This window comes from Sapajus apella, unplaced genomic scaffold, assembly GCF_009761245.1.
Source record: "Sapajus apella isolate SASKATOON/1434 unplaced genomic scaffold, GSC_monkey_1.0 scaffold32, whole genome shotgun sequence".
Classification (NCBI taxonomy): Eukaryota; Metazoa; Chordata; class Mammalia; order Primates; family Cebidae; genus Sapajus; species Sapajus apella.
Genome location: NW_022436972.1, coordinates 19,836,547 through 19,851,969, shown reverse-complemented (window position 1 = coordinate 19,851,969; position 15,423 = coordinate 19,836,547). Strand labels below are relative to the sequence as shown.

General features: G+C 39.9%; 1 protein-coding gene across 3 annotated transcripts in view; it reads right to left on the bottom strand.

The window, feature by feature from the left end:
* LCP1 (lymphocyte cytosolic protein 1) overlaps positions 1–6,459 on the bottom strand; it is a 56,040-nt gene extending 49,581 nt beyond the window's left edge. Inside the window, exons 1-2 of one of the 3 annotated variants that reach the window (XM_032294715.1) lie at positions 6,400–6,459; positions 4,619–4,733 (exon numbers count right to left, since the gene is read on the bottom strand). The gene's annotated coding sequence lies outside the window, so the exon portion shown is untranslated. Of the gene's footprint in view, positions 1–4,618; positions 4,734–4,871; positions 4,890–6,399 lie in introns of those variants that run through there. The other 2 variants (XM_032294716.1, XM_032294717.1) reach the window with 2 other exon arrangements.
* Positions 6,460–15,423: the final 8,964 nt, after the last annotated feature.

Genomic DNA, 15,423 nt, shown 5'->3' with positions numbered 1-15,423 from the left:
AACTACTCAGTCAAGTGTTCAGAGGGGCTGACTACTGATGCTGCTACGGATGATGATGATATGATAACACAGAATAGTTTGTTTAATAAAAGCATTTATCATATAGATGCATTTGCGGGGCGGAGATTATGATTATTTGAGCTCAACTTGAGAGCTTAGGTACAAATAGGCACCATGATTTGCTACCTGTTTATTCCAGGAAGTTGCGTTGAAATTCAACAGTTAGGACAAAAATGGATCCAATTGTAGAAAATTAAATAAAATACATGAATGAATGAATTTGCCTTCAAACATGAAGAGGGCACCAGAAACTATGTGACAGAACTGTATGACAACTAAATGCTTTAATAGGATTAAAGCACTTAGAAAAACACCCAATTCAATACGAGCATTAGATCGTCCTATTATTAGGACGATCAACTGAAACTCCTCTCACTCCTCCCACCAATATCTTACAAGATGGAGCAGTTATGCAATTTCTGGGCAGACTGATGTAAGCATTGAAACTGACAAACCAAAACAACAGGAACAGTCAATAGTATAAGGCAGGAAGTTGGATCAGAAGGGAACTGAGGAAAGCAGTAGGAAGATGGCATCTGGGGAGCACCATGGCCACAGTAGCAATAGGGAGATGCCCCTAGGAGACCAGCATCTAATCAGGAGGTGACTTCCTGGAGCCTCAAAATGAAGACACTGTGGAACATCAACACTTTTTTTTTTTTTTTGAGGCGGAGTCTCACTCTTTCTCACAGGCTGGAGTGCAGTGGCGTGATCTTGGCTCACTGCAACCTCTGCCTCCCGATTCAAGTGATTTTCGTGCCTCAGCCTCCTCAGTAGCTGGGACTACAGCCACATTCTACCACGTCTGGCTAATTTTTTGTATTTTCAGTAGAGATGGGGTTTTACCATGTTGGCCAGGATGGTCTCGATCTCCTGACCTCATGATCTGCCTGCCTTGGCCTCCCAAAGTGCTGGGATTACAGGCGTGAGCCACTGCGCCCAGCAAGAAGTGCATTTCCATCTGGCAAAATAGGAACACTTGAAGCTCTTCAAATCTGCAGACACTGATTAGTTTTATATTTTGGTGGGTTCTAATTCTCATTTTTATTTCTGCAGTGTTCAATATGCAAATGAAATAGTATCATTTGATTTGATATCTGTAAGTTGGGAAACTAGCAAATAAAAAAATACTAGGAAGAAAATTAGATTAACTGAAATAATGTCACTCTGCTATAAAACCTGTTATTAGTCATAAAGTCCAAGCCTTTATAATCTTACGTTATAAATGTTTGACTCTTCATAAATATAATCTTATAAGCAGATTTCTTAACTTTATTTTACCTAACCTGATTTTAAAATGTATTTGCCATCTCTCCTGTATACATAGAAGGGCCTGTACTCTTTAGGTAACAAGGAGAAGTTGACTTGAGAATTTTCTGAGAACAACCCAAAGTGAGTAAGTAAAAGTTAACACCTGTTCTTGCGTTCTTTGTCATTAAAGAGGCCCGTTATTGGGTATACAGTTTTGGCAAGGGTAACTAAGTTTTGGCCCAACTAATGTATTTATACTACAATAATGAGATTCAAATTTTCTTTGGTAGTAATTGTACAATTTAAAAAAATTCTTGAGGTCAATGTCCATATGATACTTTGAAGCTAAAATGAGACTAGGGCTTTGGCAAAGCTGAAGCATGGTAGGATGCAAAATATTATATTATTGTTGCATCTTCATTCATAGAAGTAAATGGAGACAGTAAATATTAAGTTAATAACTACAGTCAAAGTCTTTCATGCATATGTAAGAAGCTGAAAAAAAAAAAAAAACCTGTGACAAATTTTCCATTCAGTAAATACAATTAGCATCTACTATGTGCCAGGAAAGACAGAAAAGGAGTTCAGGTCTGTCAGCAAATAAGGACTTGAAATAAGACAAATGATTAATGCTATACTTACTGTAAGATCAAAGCATTAAGCAAATGCACACCAAAGAAACATTTAGTGGTGGCAGGGAGAAGACGGGAAGGCCTCCAAAAGGGTTTGTTTCTTGAAGTCAGCCTTGAGAAATGATCAGAAGTTTTAAAAATAAAGAAGAACACAATTAAAGAAACAGTTGGAGCAAAAAGAGAGTGGAACTTTCTGGTGGCTTGTGGTCTAGCGCATTAAAATGTGGGTTAGCAGAGGCGGAAGAGGGGATGGGGTAGTGGGAGGCTGAACAGAAGGAAGTGACAAGAAATAAGGTTGGGGAAGTGGGTTGAGGCAAGTTTGCAAAGGCAAACAATTCTTTAGTAAAATTATGCATTAATTTTAAAACTATTTCTTTATCCCATTATATAAAACCTGCAATGGTATCTCTTATTTATAAAAATAAAAATCTTTATAAATTTATTACAGTGTTTTCTTCTCTCTCTTCTCTCTTTCCCTTGCTCTCTCTTTCATTCTCTCTCTTCCTTAAAACTGTGAATGCCAAGATCTCCTTAGCCAGCTTCAGTAATAAAAGCCTGTAATCACCTACCTCTGGGAAAAGGGAGGATCTGCTGGCCTGGAAGGGAGGATCTGTAACAGACACAGGCAGTAGGAGCCTGAAATTCTGACCATCTACTGCCCCCCACCCCAAATGCCCAGGGACCTAAGGCCAGTTCCTTCAACCATCTAGCCCATTCCTCAACTCTAAAGGTAATTGAGAGGATTAAATGAGGTGATTTATACAGAGTACCTGCTTACATTACATGCTTCTAATTATTAAGTGCTATTATTAATTTTCTTGTCCTCTCCAAGTTAAATGGATACATTCAAATGAGACTTTTCTGGTTGGTCTTCCCTTCCCCCAAAGAGTTCAGAGATAGAATTATAAATGAAGTTAAAGCACTGAAATTGTTTCCCAAATTACCGATTGTTGGAAGGCATAATTTACAAAAGAGACAAAAATTTAAATGCTACAAAGAAAAGCGTCTCTGGGATTGCTAAGGAAATGTCCTCCTAAGCACAACTCTATCCCACCACAGCAATGCTTGTTCAAAGAGCAAGACCTAGAAGATTTTTCCCCTGATGTTCCTGGGGGTGAGTTAGAACGAAGAGGAATATCTTTGTAATATATGGGGTTGGTGCTTTAGCAACGTAAACTTAATTTTAAACAGGGTACCTTTTTATTTTGAATTAAGTTTCTAGTAGTCCTTTTTATTTCTTCTTAAATATAAGAAAAATACTGACATTCCTTCACATTCTAATTTATTTTATTCTTATTAATAGTTTTACTTAAAGTAAGACACAGCATTTTTTTAGTCTGTTCTTTTCTGGGGTTCAAGTCCCTCTTCTCTCAATTTCACATGTTTGCTTGTTTGAAACTATTCAGGTGAGATGTGCAAAGTAATATTGGTGGCCACATTTTGCAACTTCCAGAAATTCACATTTACAGGTAAATGATTCAAATTTGTCTACACAGACATTCTTTAAACAATTATACTTAATAGAAACCAAATGGAAACTTACGACAAACATAGAGATATACAAACGTAAGATGTACAAAGGTATATCTTGATTCAAAATCAAGATGTGTGCAGATAAGCCGCCTTTATTTGCTTACTGATAGGGTTTCTAAAAGTTGTCCTGATAGAGTAATTTTAGAAAACAAGTTGCTAATTAATATAATATACTAAAATGAATATATTATATTAAAAGTTAGGTTTTGATAAATATCCTGATTCATGCATCCATTTCCAGTCTGAATGACTTTAACTGTTATCATTTGTCAATGGTTCTTAGTGTTATATAATAGTGGTAATTAAATAAAAGCGTATACTACAAGATTCAAAGTCTATGTTTGGGCAAAATTTCTGGAATAAATATCTCATATAAACTGTATAAAAATTTCTATTACAGATAAAAGCCTTCCTCCCAGAATTTGAGTGAATATTCATTGGTATGGTCATAAGCATAACAAATAATTCAGAAAATTCTACAAAAACAGTACAATTAAACATTATACAAATTGCTTTCATTTTTAGAGAACAAATGGAAAAGAGAAAACCTCTATCTAATTCCATGTGGTTATAAAGCACACCCATTAAAAACCCTTGGCGCCAAAAATCACTCAAATAACTGGTATCACATTCAGTAACATATGACTCAAGATACTAATATATCCACTAAAGTACTGTAAAGACATTTTTTAAGAAAAACAGAACCGCAGGAACTAAAATTAAACTACCCCCATTAGGCCAATAAGCAATACAATCTAAATTATCAATATGCACTTTCCTGAAAACATTTTAAAGAAGATAAAATCACAGTAAATAGTCTTCCTGAAATAGAGCAATGGAAATACACTGGAACGTGGTTTGGTTTTAAAAGAAAAAAGAAACCTTAATTTTGGGTAGAGGTAATAACTGCAGATAAGTTGAGAAGAACCTAGCCCCGAGAGTCGAGGGGCTCCATCTTGGATGGCCATGCAAGGTGGCCGCAGACGTCCTGGGCAGTTAGACCATGGCAGGAATCACAGAGGTCTCAGGTGACATGCTCAGATCTCTAGTCCCCTAAAGGCAAAACCCACACAATCCACGGAAACAGTGCCGAAGGGCATCATGAGCACTTAAAACCAGCAAAACACATGAAGAAAATTTACCTTGTAGGAAAAAAACTGTCCTTGGTAGTACTGGTATCTGACCAGGAACCCCTTCTTTCTGATCTGCAGAACAGCTTTGTCAAGCCTGGGTGTGTGGTCACAAGGCAGGAAGTGACTAGAATGACAAATCATCAGCCAGGAAAGAAAAAGATTTTGTCTTTATAAGGACATTTTAACTTTTTTTTTTCATGTCCCCGCCCCACCAAAAATCACCTGACAGAACAGGTCACACTGAAATTCAGACACCTCCTACCACTTCCTCTTTCTTTCTGTTTTTTCGAGACAGAGTCCCGCTCTTTTGCCCACTTCTTTATAAGCATTTTTCTCTCTCCCTTTCTCTTCCCTCTAAGTAGTCCCTGGGCTACTTAAACCTTTCTGATTCTAGAGATCAAGGCAAGGTCAGCCTGTTCACTTCTTTGACTCTAGTTGCAAAAGCAAAGCCCAGGTGCCTACCCCCTTACAGCAAAGATCAACAAATTATTCATTTTTAGTGAAAGAGCCAAGCAAAAAGGTGGCAGTACACCTGAAACAAATGAAAAGGGACTTCCTTGGGAAAGCCCCGCCCCACCTCAAATCAAACCTCTCTGGAGTTCTCTAACAGTGGTCTTATTGGTGCAAACAAAACAGAATGATCTCTTTAAGGGAAGGACATGAAAAGGAAGGTTACTAGATTATTTACTCATTCTTTTATTTATAGAACATCTATGTGCTAGGGATCTCTTTAACCCAATTAAATATCTCAATTATTTAAGCGTTTCCTATAAAGAGTAGCGGTAGATTGCACAGGCAGCTGCTATATTTAAATGGGTAGCTTCATTCCTTCTTACAGACAAGATTTTTTTTTGAATGTGCATTTTATAAAATTAGCAGGTAGGTGAGGGAAGCTCTATTCTATACCCAAACCGCAGATGCTTAAGGGCAAATTCCTGTCGTCAAATGGAGCATCCTCAAGTGCTCACAACAGTTGTGAAGATTGTGGCACCCTGAGTTATGTTGACTAAATATTAGACATGTTTCCACATTGCCCAGAGACTGTGTGTGGTTCCAGTAGTCGATCTGCTGTTTAAGAATGAGGATGTGTGGTTGTGCTCCCAGGTCAGATGCTACGCTGAAGATGTCTGCTCCAGAGTCGACATGTGTCTGAGTTTGCTGCTCCATCGGCCTCTCAGGTGGTCAAAGTGTTCTGACTGGTTGGAGGACTGCCCTTATACTTCTTTTGCTTTTTTTGATTTCTCCTCTAGAAAGTCGTTTCTGCCCTTAAATGTTAACCCAAGCTGTTCTGGTTTATCTACTTCATTAGCCAGTGGTTTGGCAACTGGTCAGAAGCCCACAGGGAGGATCTTGGGGAACCGAGTGGGTGGAAGAACGGGGCGAGACAGTGGGGATTCTAGAAACACTTCACCTTACAGAGAGCTATCAGTCTTCCTGTGATTTCCCAGGCAAGGCTGAGAGGGTGATGGGACTCTGTTTTCTCCATTGCATAATCACTCCCAATTAATAAGTTGCAGAGAGCTTCCAAGAAGCACCTAGATTCTTTCAGGACACCAGTGGAACATCCATGCATGGCTGTTAGAGCACTGCTCACACTAAAAGCAGCAAAATGCTGTCATCTTTGGGGCCCTGTAGCAGGAGTCCACAGATACTGTCTTGATGGTCTTACAGATACAAGGGGTGGTAACTGTGGGCCTCCCTGATCTGGTTCCACATCCTGGTGGTTTTAGGATGGCATAAAGGTCCAACAGTAACACTTCATGAAGGGGAACCGATATTTATTCCTTTACCTGGGAGAAGGAAAGCAGCAGTAGTCTGTATTTATTGGTGTCCGGTCATCTCAGACTGGAGGAATCTATAAAGAAGAGCAAAACATACTTGTGCACTGGTTCAATGGCTGTTTGCATGCTTGTCTGAACTGGTGATTCAGAAATAAATAAGACACTATCGATGCTCTCTAGGAGTACAGTCTAGTGGGGAAAAAACATGTAAGGAAATAAATGCCATCTATAATAGAGAGGTGGAAAAGCCAGTGTGGTACCAAAGCAGTTGCAGATTTGGGCAGAGGTGATGTCTGATAAGTGAAGAAAAGGATTTAGGATTCCAGGAAACGTCTAGGTTGTAGACAACGAAAGGCATTGACTTGGGTGCTGCTTACAGCCACCCAGTTAACAGAGTTATCGTCTACCCTAGCATCCACGGCAGGCACCCACACCCCCTCAGCCACATCCTGGACAGCACCATTGCAAGCCCTGCCCTACTCTCTCAATCTTAATCTCTTTATCTGCCTCTCAGTGCTGTAAGTCTAACCACTTTCAGGCAATTGCTTAGGTCCTAGCCCAAGACTTTTTCAGAGAGGAGTATTTTATTGCTGTTGGTGTTTACAATTGCTTGCGCATTCATAACAGTAAGCAGAAGACTGACTTTTGTTTTTCTTACCATTTTTACATTCTCTACAGACAATGCGCCCCCTTATGGGCTGCACACGGAGTGAACCTGTCTCACCCCACCGTCGATAAGCCTCCGCCGCCACCTGTCCTGGCCTGGGTTTTGCCTTTCTCTAAGCTCCACCACCCTCTGAGACTTCATCCCGCCCTCTCCTGCCCTGAAGCCTTTGGCCTCAGTCCCAGATACCAGATCACCTGCTACTGTCAGGCTTCTGAATGTTGCTGAGGAAAGTCACAGAAACACAAACTCAGAATGCTAAAAAGTCAAGCTGCTTGACTTTAAATTAGTTAGCAGAAATACTTTCATTCTATTTTATTAATTCTTGAGAACAGGCATTCTCAACCTGGAGTCCACAGACCCCGAAAACTAAATGCATAATTCTGTGTGTCTGTACTTTTTTTCTGGGAAAAGAGACCATTGTATCAGTAAAGAGATCACAGACCTCCCAAAGTTGGGCATTTATTCTAAACTCTCTCCTCTTGCCTCAGCCTTTCACTCCACCCTGCCACTCTTTGTCCTGGCCCAAGATTCTTCTGCTGCCTCTTCTTGATTGAGATGATCCAAGTGGTCTGGTATAAGCCTTGCCTCTGCTCTCAAAATATCCATCTTTTCCTCCTCTTTCAGTCTTAATAGGAGTGGCATTGTTCTTTCTTCCCAAGGTCAGTGTTTCATTACTATCTCACTCTTAATCTTCCACTTCCTTAGATACCTTGCTCCATCAATTATCTCATGTTTCTCTAGCATCTTAATCTCTTCAGCTCTCCCCACTTCCTCTCCATGCACTCATGGTATTTGTACAAAGAGAAAAACACCTTTGTTTCACTTTACAGCCCACCCTCATCCCAACACATGATGGGCAGGGAAGGGAGACGAATTAAGATGGGCACTGTCCCTGCCATTGTAGCATGTCCACTGTAGTTGAAGACACAGACAAGGGAAACAAGGCGAGTGAAGAATTCTCTACTTGGAACCACAACAGATGAAAGGCAGTGTCCCCGGGAGCACACAGCACTAACCCAGACGTGGGGCCTGGGAGGCAGAGACAGGGAGCATCAAGTGGTGAAGAGTAAAGATGCTGGGCCAGCTCTACTATTGCACTAGCTGTGTGAGCCTGGGCAAATTATTTACCTGCACTGGCCTCAGTTTCCGCATCTAGAAAATGAGGATAAGAACAGTGTCTATTTTATCTAGTTGTTGCAAGGGCTAAGTGAATTGACATATGCAGAGAACTTAGAAGAGTGTCTGACACACAGCAAATCCTATTTAAGTGTTAGCTAGTCTTTTACTATGTACATCAGGCTCTGGACTAGACCCTTAACATACATTATTTTATTTATTCCTCACAACAACTCTATGAATTAGGTATGATTATTAACATTTTTAATTTTTTAAGTAATGGCTTCACTGAAATAGGATTTACAGACCATAAAATTCACCTTTAAAAAGTGTACAATTCAGTGGTTTGTTGTATTTTAACAGAGTTGTGCAACAATTATACTATATAATTCCAGGACATTTTCGTCATCTCCAAAAGAAACTCTTTACCCATTAGAGGTTGCTCCCCATTCACCCCCATCTCCCAAATCCCCAGCCACAGCCAACAACTAGTTTATTTTCTGTCTCTATAAGTTTGCCTATCCTGGACTTTTCATATAAAGGGAATCACACAATACATGTTCTTTTGTGACTAGCTTCTTTCACTTAGCATGTTTTCAAGGTCCATCTGTGTTGTCGCATGTCAGTACTTCATTTTATTGTTTGTTCATTTATTTTGAGACAGAATCTCACTCTGCTGCCCAGGTTGAAGTGCAGTGGTGCTATTATAGCTTGCTGAGGCCTTGAACCCCTGTCCTCAAGCCATCTTCCCGCCTCAGCTTCCTGAATAGCTGGGACTACAGGCACATATCACCACACCCAGCTAATTAAAAAAAGTTTGTTTATTTTGTAGAGATAGGGCCTTGCCATGTTGGTCAGGCTGTTCTCAAACTCCTGGGCTCAGGTGATTCTCCTGCCTCAGCCTCCCAAAGTGCTGGGATTACAAACATGAACCACTGCACCTGGCCTTCCTTCCTTTTTATAGAAGAATGATATTCCACTGTATGAATATATCACATTTTATCTGTTCATCAGCTGATGGACATTTAGATGCTCTCTACTATTTGATATAAATAATGCTGCAATTAACATTTGTGTACATTTTTTTTGTGTGGACATATATTTATTAATCAAAGTAATATACATATATAGTTTTAGAAGTCAAGTATTACCTCAAGGCTTCTCATGAAACACCAGTCTCCTGACATACTCATTCACCTCTGATTCCCATTCCCTAGAAACAAGTATTTTCAACAGTTTTAGCTAACTCTTCTGTTATTTAGTTCCATATTTCTAGATGCTATGCTTATGCTATATCTTGATTGGGTTCAGATACATACATACACATATATATATATATTTTTTTCCTTCCTACTTGGGAGATATTTGGCCCTCTCACATCCCCCCCAGTCCAACATATACATGTTAACCTTCCCATCATCCTCCAGAACAGTTTAGTTCTTTTAGTTAAATCAATACTCAGTTTTTATAATGACTATCAAAACATTCATAACTGAGTTAGGAATATTTTGCACTATGCTTTTATATCTTTTTTTGATATGGTAGGTTTCTATGTACTTATTACTAATTCTGTATAAACTCTCCAACAGAGCTAAAATACAATTTAAAACATCAAGGAATGAATCCATTCCTTGTTTCCCCCTCAGAGAGGCCCTTCCTCCTGTTCAGTCCTGCTGCTCAGCTGCCATCTAGAAGCTTTCCTTCCTCATCACTCTGGGGATCCCTTTCTTCCCCATCTAGGATGGATTTCTTATTTCTAGACCACACACCATTCACTTTCTCAGTCTACTTCCTTGTTGTAATGAACACATCCTCTAGTAGATTCTTGAGAAAGAGTATATGGGACATACATTATTTAAGACGTTTTATAGTTGAAAACTATCTCCATTCTTTGAAGTCCACACTGGAAATCATTTTCTCAGAATTTGGAAGGGATTGTTCCTGTGTGTTCTAGGTTGCAGGGCTGCTGTTGAGACAGCTGATGTCATTCTGACTTATGGTCCCTTGCATGTCATTTTTGGTTTCTTTCTGAACATTTTTAGAATTTTTTTTATACCTGGTGTCCTGAAAATTGTTGATGATTTGTCTTAGCGTAAGTCTGTTTTCATCTACTGTGCAAGGGACTCAGTGGTCTCTTCTAATTGGGAAATTCAGGTCTCTTAGTTCTGGGAAATATTTTCTCTCTCCATCTCTCATTTCCTTTCTTCTGTTTCCTGTGCTCTATTTCCCTGGAATTACATTTATTTGCCTGTTATGCCTCTGGAATTAATCTTCTAATTTTCTTTCTTTCCTCTGATTTTCTGCCTCTTAGCCTTTCTGTTTTACTGTCAGAGAGAATTTTTCTACATTTTCTTCAAAACTTCCATTGAACATTTCATTTCTGCCATCATCTCAAAATTTCTCTCTTAGTCTGTTTTGTACTGCTATAACAAAATAGCTCACACTTGGTAACTTATAATAAACAGAAATTTATTGGCTTACAGCTCTAGGGGCTGAGAAGTCCAATATAAGGTACCAGCATCTTAAGAGGGTCTTCTTGCTGCCTCATCCCATGGCAGAAGGCAAGAAGGCAAGAAAGGAAGACTGGGCCAAACTTGCCTTTTTATAATGGCATTAATTCTACATGGGCAGTGCCCTGATGGTCAATCACGCCTTAAAAGCCCCACCTCTTAGCTATCACAATGGCAATTAAAATTCAACATGAATTTTGGAGGAGGCATTCAAACCATAGCAATAGGTAAAGACCTTTTTTCTGAATGTTTCTTTTTTAATTTTATATAGCAACATGTGGGTGGGGATAGGGTGGGGAATGTCTTACTGTTCCTTATATAAATTTTCTATGAATCTTCCTATTTTTCAAGTCCGTTTTGCACTCTGCCTCCAAAAGTATCTGGTGTCTCAGAGTTCTGAGCTTTTCTGAGCATCCAAGGTGGGATTTGAATTACTTCTTTTTGGCTTCTCTCATTATAGGCTTGGAATTCAGCTTTCTCATATGTGTTAAGGCTACTGTTATCACCTACATCATGGTCTCCCACATACTGCTGACATCTCTGACGTACTATCGCCTCATTTGATATTAGTCTCTCCTACTAGGAATTCCATGAGGCCAAGGGCTGTGTTTGCTTTGTTAACTTCTAAATACTGTATCCAATATTTCAAAAACGTTTGTTGAATACATTAATGAAGGGGACAAAGCTGAGACTTGAAGAATGACATGGAAAGGAAAGGTGGAAATGTACTATAATAAGCATAAGGGGATGGCATGTATGAAAGATCGCAGGTGGGTGAAATCAAGGTACATCAAGAATATGACAAAGCTGGATGCTACTGTGGTCAAGAGCGTGACACTAAGGGAAAGTGCACAGAAAGAGAAAAACTGGAGGATTTTACAGAAACCAAGTCATAGTGGAGCTTTTAACTTGTGTTAAGGAGTTTGGGCTCTCATCTGTGTATGAATCAGGGTTTTCCAGAGAAACAGAACAATGGAATGTGTGTGTGTGTGTATTTATGTATGCATGTATGTGTATGTATAAAGAGATTTATTACAGGAATTGGTTCATGTGATTAGGGAAGCTGACAAGTCCCAAGATCTTCATGATGATTCAGCAAGCTGGAGACCCAGGATAGCCAGTGTAGTTGTAGCCTGAACGCTGGCAGGCTTGACACCCAGCGAGAGCCAGTGTTTCTGTTTGAGTCCAAGGGAGAAGAAAGCCAAAGTCTCATTCAGCTCAAAGGCAGTCAGTCAGGAAGAATTCTCTCTGACTCAAGGGACAGCCAATCATTTTGCTCTATTCAGGCCTTCAGCTGATTGGATGAGGCCCACCCCCTTAGAGAGGGTCATCTGCTTAACTCAGTCTACCAAGTTAAATGTTAACATCACCCCAAAACACTGTCACCAAAACACCCAGAGTAATGTTTGATCAAATATCTGGGCACTTCATGGCCCAGTCAAGTTGACACATAGAAAATTAACCATCACACCCTGCCAGCAACGGGGAGTCATTTCAGGATCTATAATACTTCCTAGGGCTGTTTTTAAAATGTACCAAAAACTGAGTGGTTTAAAATAGCAAAAATGAATTGTCTCACAGTTCTGAGGTTGAAAATCTGGAACTACAGTGTTGCAGGACTAGTTCCTTCTGAGAGTTGTGAGAGACAATTTGTCCCATATCTCTCTTCCAGCTTTTGGTGGGTTTGCTGGCAACATTTGTCATCCTTGGCTTATAAAGGCATCACCCCAATTTCTGCTTTTATCTACACATTTGTGTCTAAATTTCTCCTTTTTAAAAAAATGACAGTCGTATTGGTCAGGGCCCATCTTAATGATCTCATCTTAACTTGGTCATCTGCAAAGACCCTATTTCTATATAGAGTCACATTCTTAAGCATTTGGATTTAGAACTTCAATATTTTTGGTAGAACAAATTCCTAACAGTCATAAATGGAAAGTGACACAATTAGACTTGAGTTTTAGAAAAATCCCCCCAAACTCCAGTGAGAAGAATAAGATGGCAAGAACTAGAGGAAGAGTGGGGAGAATAAAGACTGAGTCATCCCCAAGGCGTCTGTCTGCATAGGGCATAAAGTGGTGATGGTGGCAGTGGGATAATGACATGTGGGTGAATTCCAGAGACACTTGATAGGCAGAAAGGGGAAGAAAAGACTGATTGACTATGGAGGAAGAAAGAGATTGAATACAGCAGAAGGAGCTTGGGAAACTGGGTGGTGGAGGGTAGTAACAGTCAATGAGATGAGGATTTCAGGAGGAGTGGATTGGACAAGAGGATTATAAATTTAAGAAGTGCTACCTTTGTTCATTTCCATAGAATCTCTATTGGGCTGCTGTTCTCATCACTCTTCTGAAACTGGACTCTAATCAGTCTTCAATGTCCTTGTTTTTATGGGATATTTGACACTGTTAACAATCCTTTCCTTTTCCAATTTCTCCTCTCCATGAACAATTTTTGATATTTAAGTAAAAAATGAACAAGTCTCTTTTGAAATTCCAATAATCTCCAGTGTCTAAAACTGAATTCATCATTCTTTTGACAAAGAAGCTGCCCCTAGCCCATCCCTTCCTTCACTTTGCCAAGAGTGGACTACACCCCCAGGACGGTCCGGAGTACTCCTGAGTCCTGCTTTCTTTTTCAATTCCATATGTGGTCAAAGTTTCATTTATTTTTTCCCTCATAGTATTTCCCGGTTTTGTTCTTTCTTTGCCATTTCTGCTTTACTACCGCATTTGGATTAGCTTCCTGATTTTCCTGTTTTTTGCCTCACTGTTCCTCTCTCCATCCTACATGGCAGCACCACATGACTCTTCCTAAGGCTACAGTTTTCTCCCATCACTCTCCTGCTTGCTAGGTATCTGAAGTTATTCATTGCTGCTAGAAAAATATCCAAACTCTGTCTCAATGCATCTTCCAAGCCTCAGAGCAACCCTCTGGCAGCCTGGTACATTTCTCATTATGCCTTTGAGATTTCTGTCCTCACTCTCCCTGCCTGTCTCCCCACACTCCTTGTCTATAAATCTGAATCATTCTCCTAGAACCAAGAACAGAACCAACTACATAATTTGTGGGCCCCAGGGCAAAATAAAAATGTGGAGTCCTTTGTTTAAAAATTAGGAATTTTAGACAGTGACAGCAGAGAATTAAACCAAGTATGAAGCCCTTCTGGGTATAGGTCCCTGTGAGACTGCATGGGCCACAAGCTCAGGAAGCTGACCTGCCCAATAATCTTCCCTTGACCGCCAATCTATTATTTTCTCTCCCACTAAAGCCTACAGCACTTGCTTATAAGACATTCTTGATACTTATTGTATGCCACATTTGTCAACTAATCTTTATGATTATATATCTGTATGTGTTTGTTGCATTTTTATTCATTCATCAAGCTCTTATTAGGATCATACCATGTACCAGGTACTCAGAAAACAAACCTAGAAGAGTCAGTCTTGTAAATTCAGGAAGTTTGCAATCAGGGAGGTTACCAAACATAACAATTATAGTATCTTGTGATAAACTCTGTGATAGAAAGATGCATAGGGTACTAAAAAAATATGACAGTAAGGTGGCAAGTAGGAAGGCATCTTAGAAGAAGTATAGCTGTAATCACAATGAGCCATCACCTCACACCTGGTAGGATGGCTATTATAAAAAAGACAGAAGGTAAGCATTGGCAAGGATATGGAGAAAAAAGGAAACCTTTGTACATTGTTGGTGGGAATTCAATGCAAATTAGTACAGCCATTAGGAGGAACATGGAAGTTCCTCAAAACATTAAAGATAGAACTACTATATAATCCAGTGGCCTGTGCAGTCTTATACAGGCCTGTGCCCAGAAGGGCTCGCCATTTGTTTTAATGCTCTACTGTCACTGTCTAAAAATTCTTAATTTTTAAACAAAGGACTCCACATTTTTATTTTGCACTAAGGCCTACAAATTATGTAGTTGGTTCTGTTCTTGGTTCTGGGAGAATGATTCAGATTCATAGACATGGGGAGTGGACAGACAGGCAGGGAGAGGGAGCGCATAAATCTCAAAGGCATAATGAGAAACATGCCAGGCATGGCGAAGGCATATACCCGAAGGAAATGAATTCAGAACAGATACCTACACTCCCATGTTCACTGCAGCATTATTCACAACAGCCAAGATGTGGCATCAACCTAAGTAGCCAGCATCAGAGGACGGAAGAAAGAAAATGTGGTCTAAATACACAATGGGATATTATTCAGCCTTAAAAGAAGGAAATTTCCTCATGTGTGATATTATAGATTTATCAGGGGCACATTATGTTAAGTAAAATAAGCCAGGCACAGAAAGACAAATACTGCATAATCTCACTTTTTCTTTCTTTCTTTTTTTTTTCTTTTGAGATGGAGTTTTGTTCTCGTTGCCCAGGCTGGAATACAATGGCACCATCTCAGCTCACTGCAACTTCCGCCTCCCAGGTTCAAGCGATTCTCCTGCCTCAGCCTCCCAAGTAGCTGGGATTACCGGCATGCACCACCATGCCCAGCTAAATTTGTATTTTTAGTAGAGACGGGGTTTTCCCGTGTTCGTCAGGCTGGTGTCGAACTCGTGACCTCAGGTGATCCACCCATCTCCGCCTCGCAAAGTGCTGGGATTATAAGCGTGAGCCACTGTGCCCGGCCATAATCTCACTTTTACGTGAAATCTTAAACAGTTGACTCATGGAGGCAAGAAGTAGTTGAGCAATGGGGGTAAAGTACAAAAAATGGGAA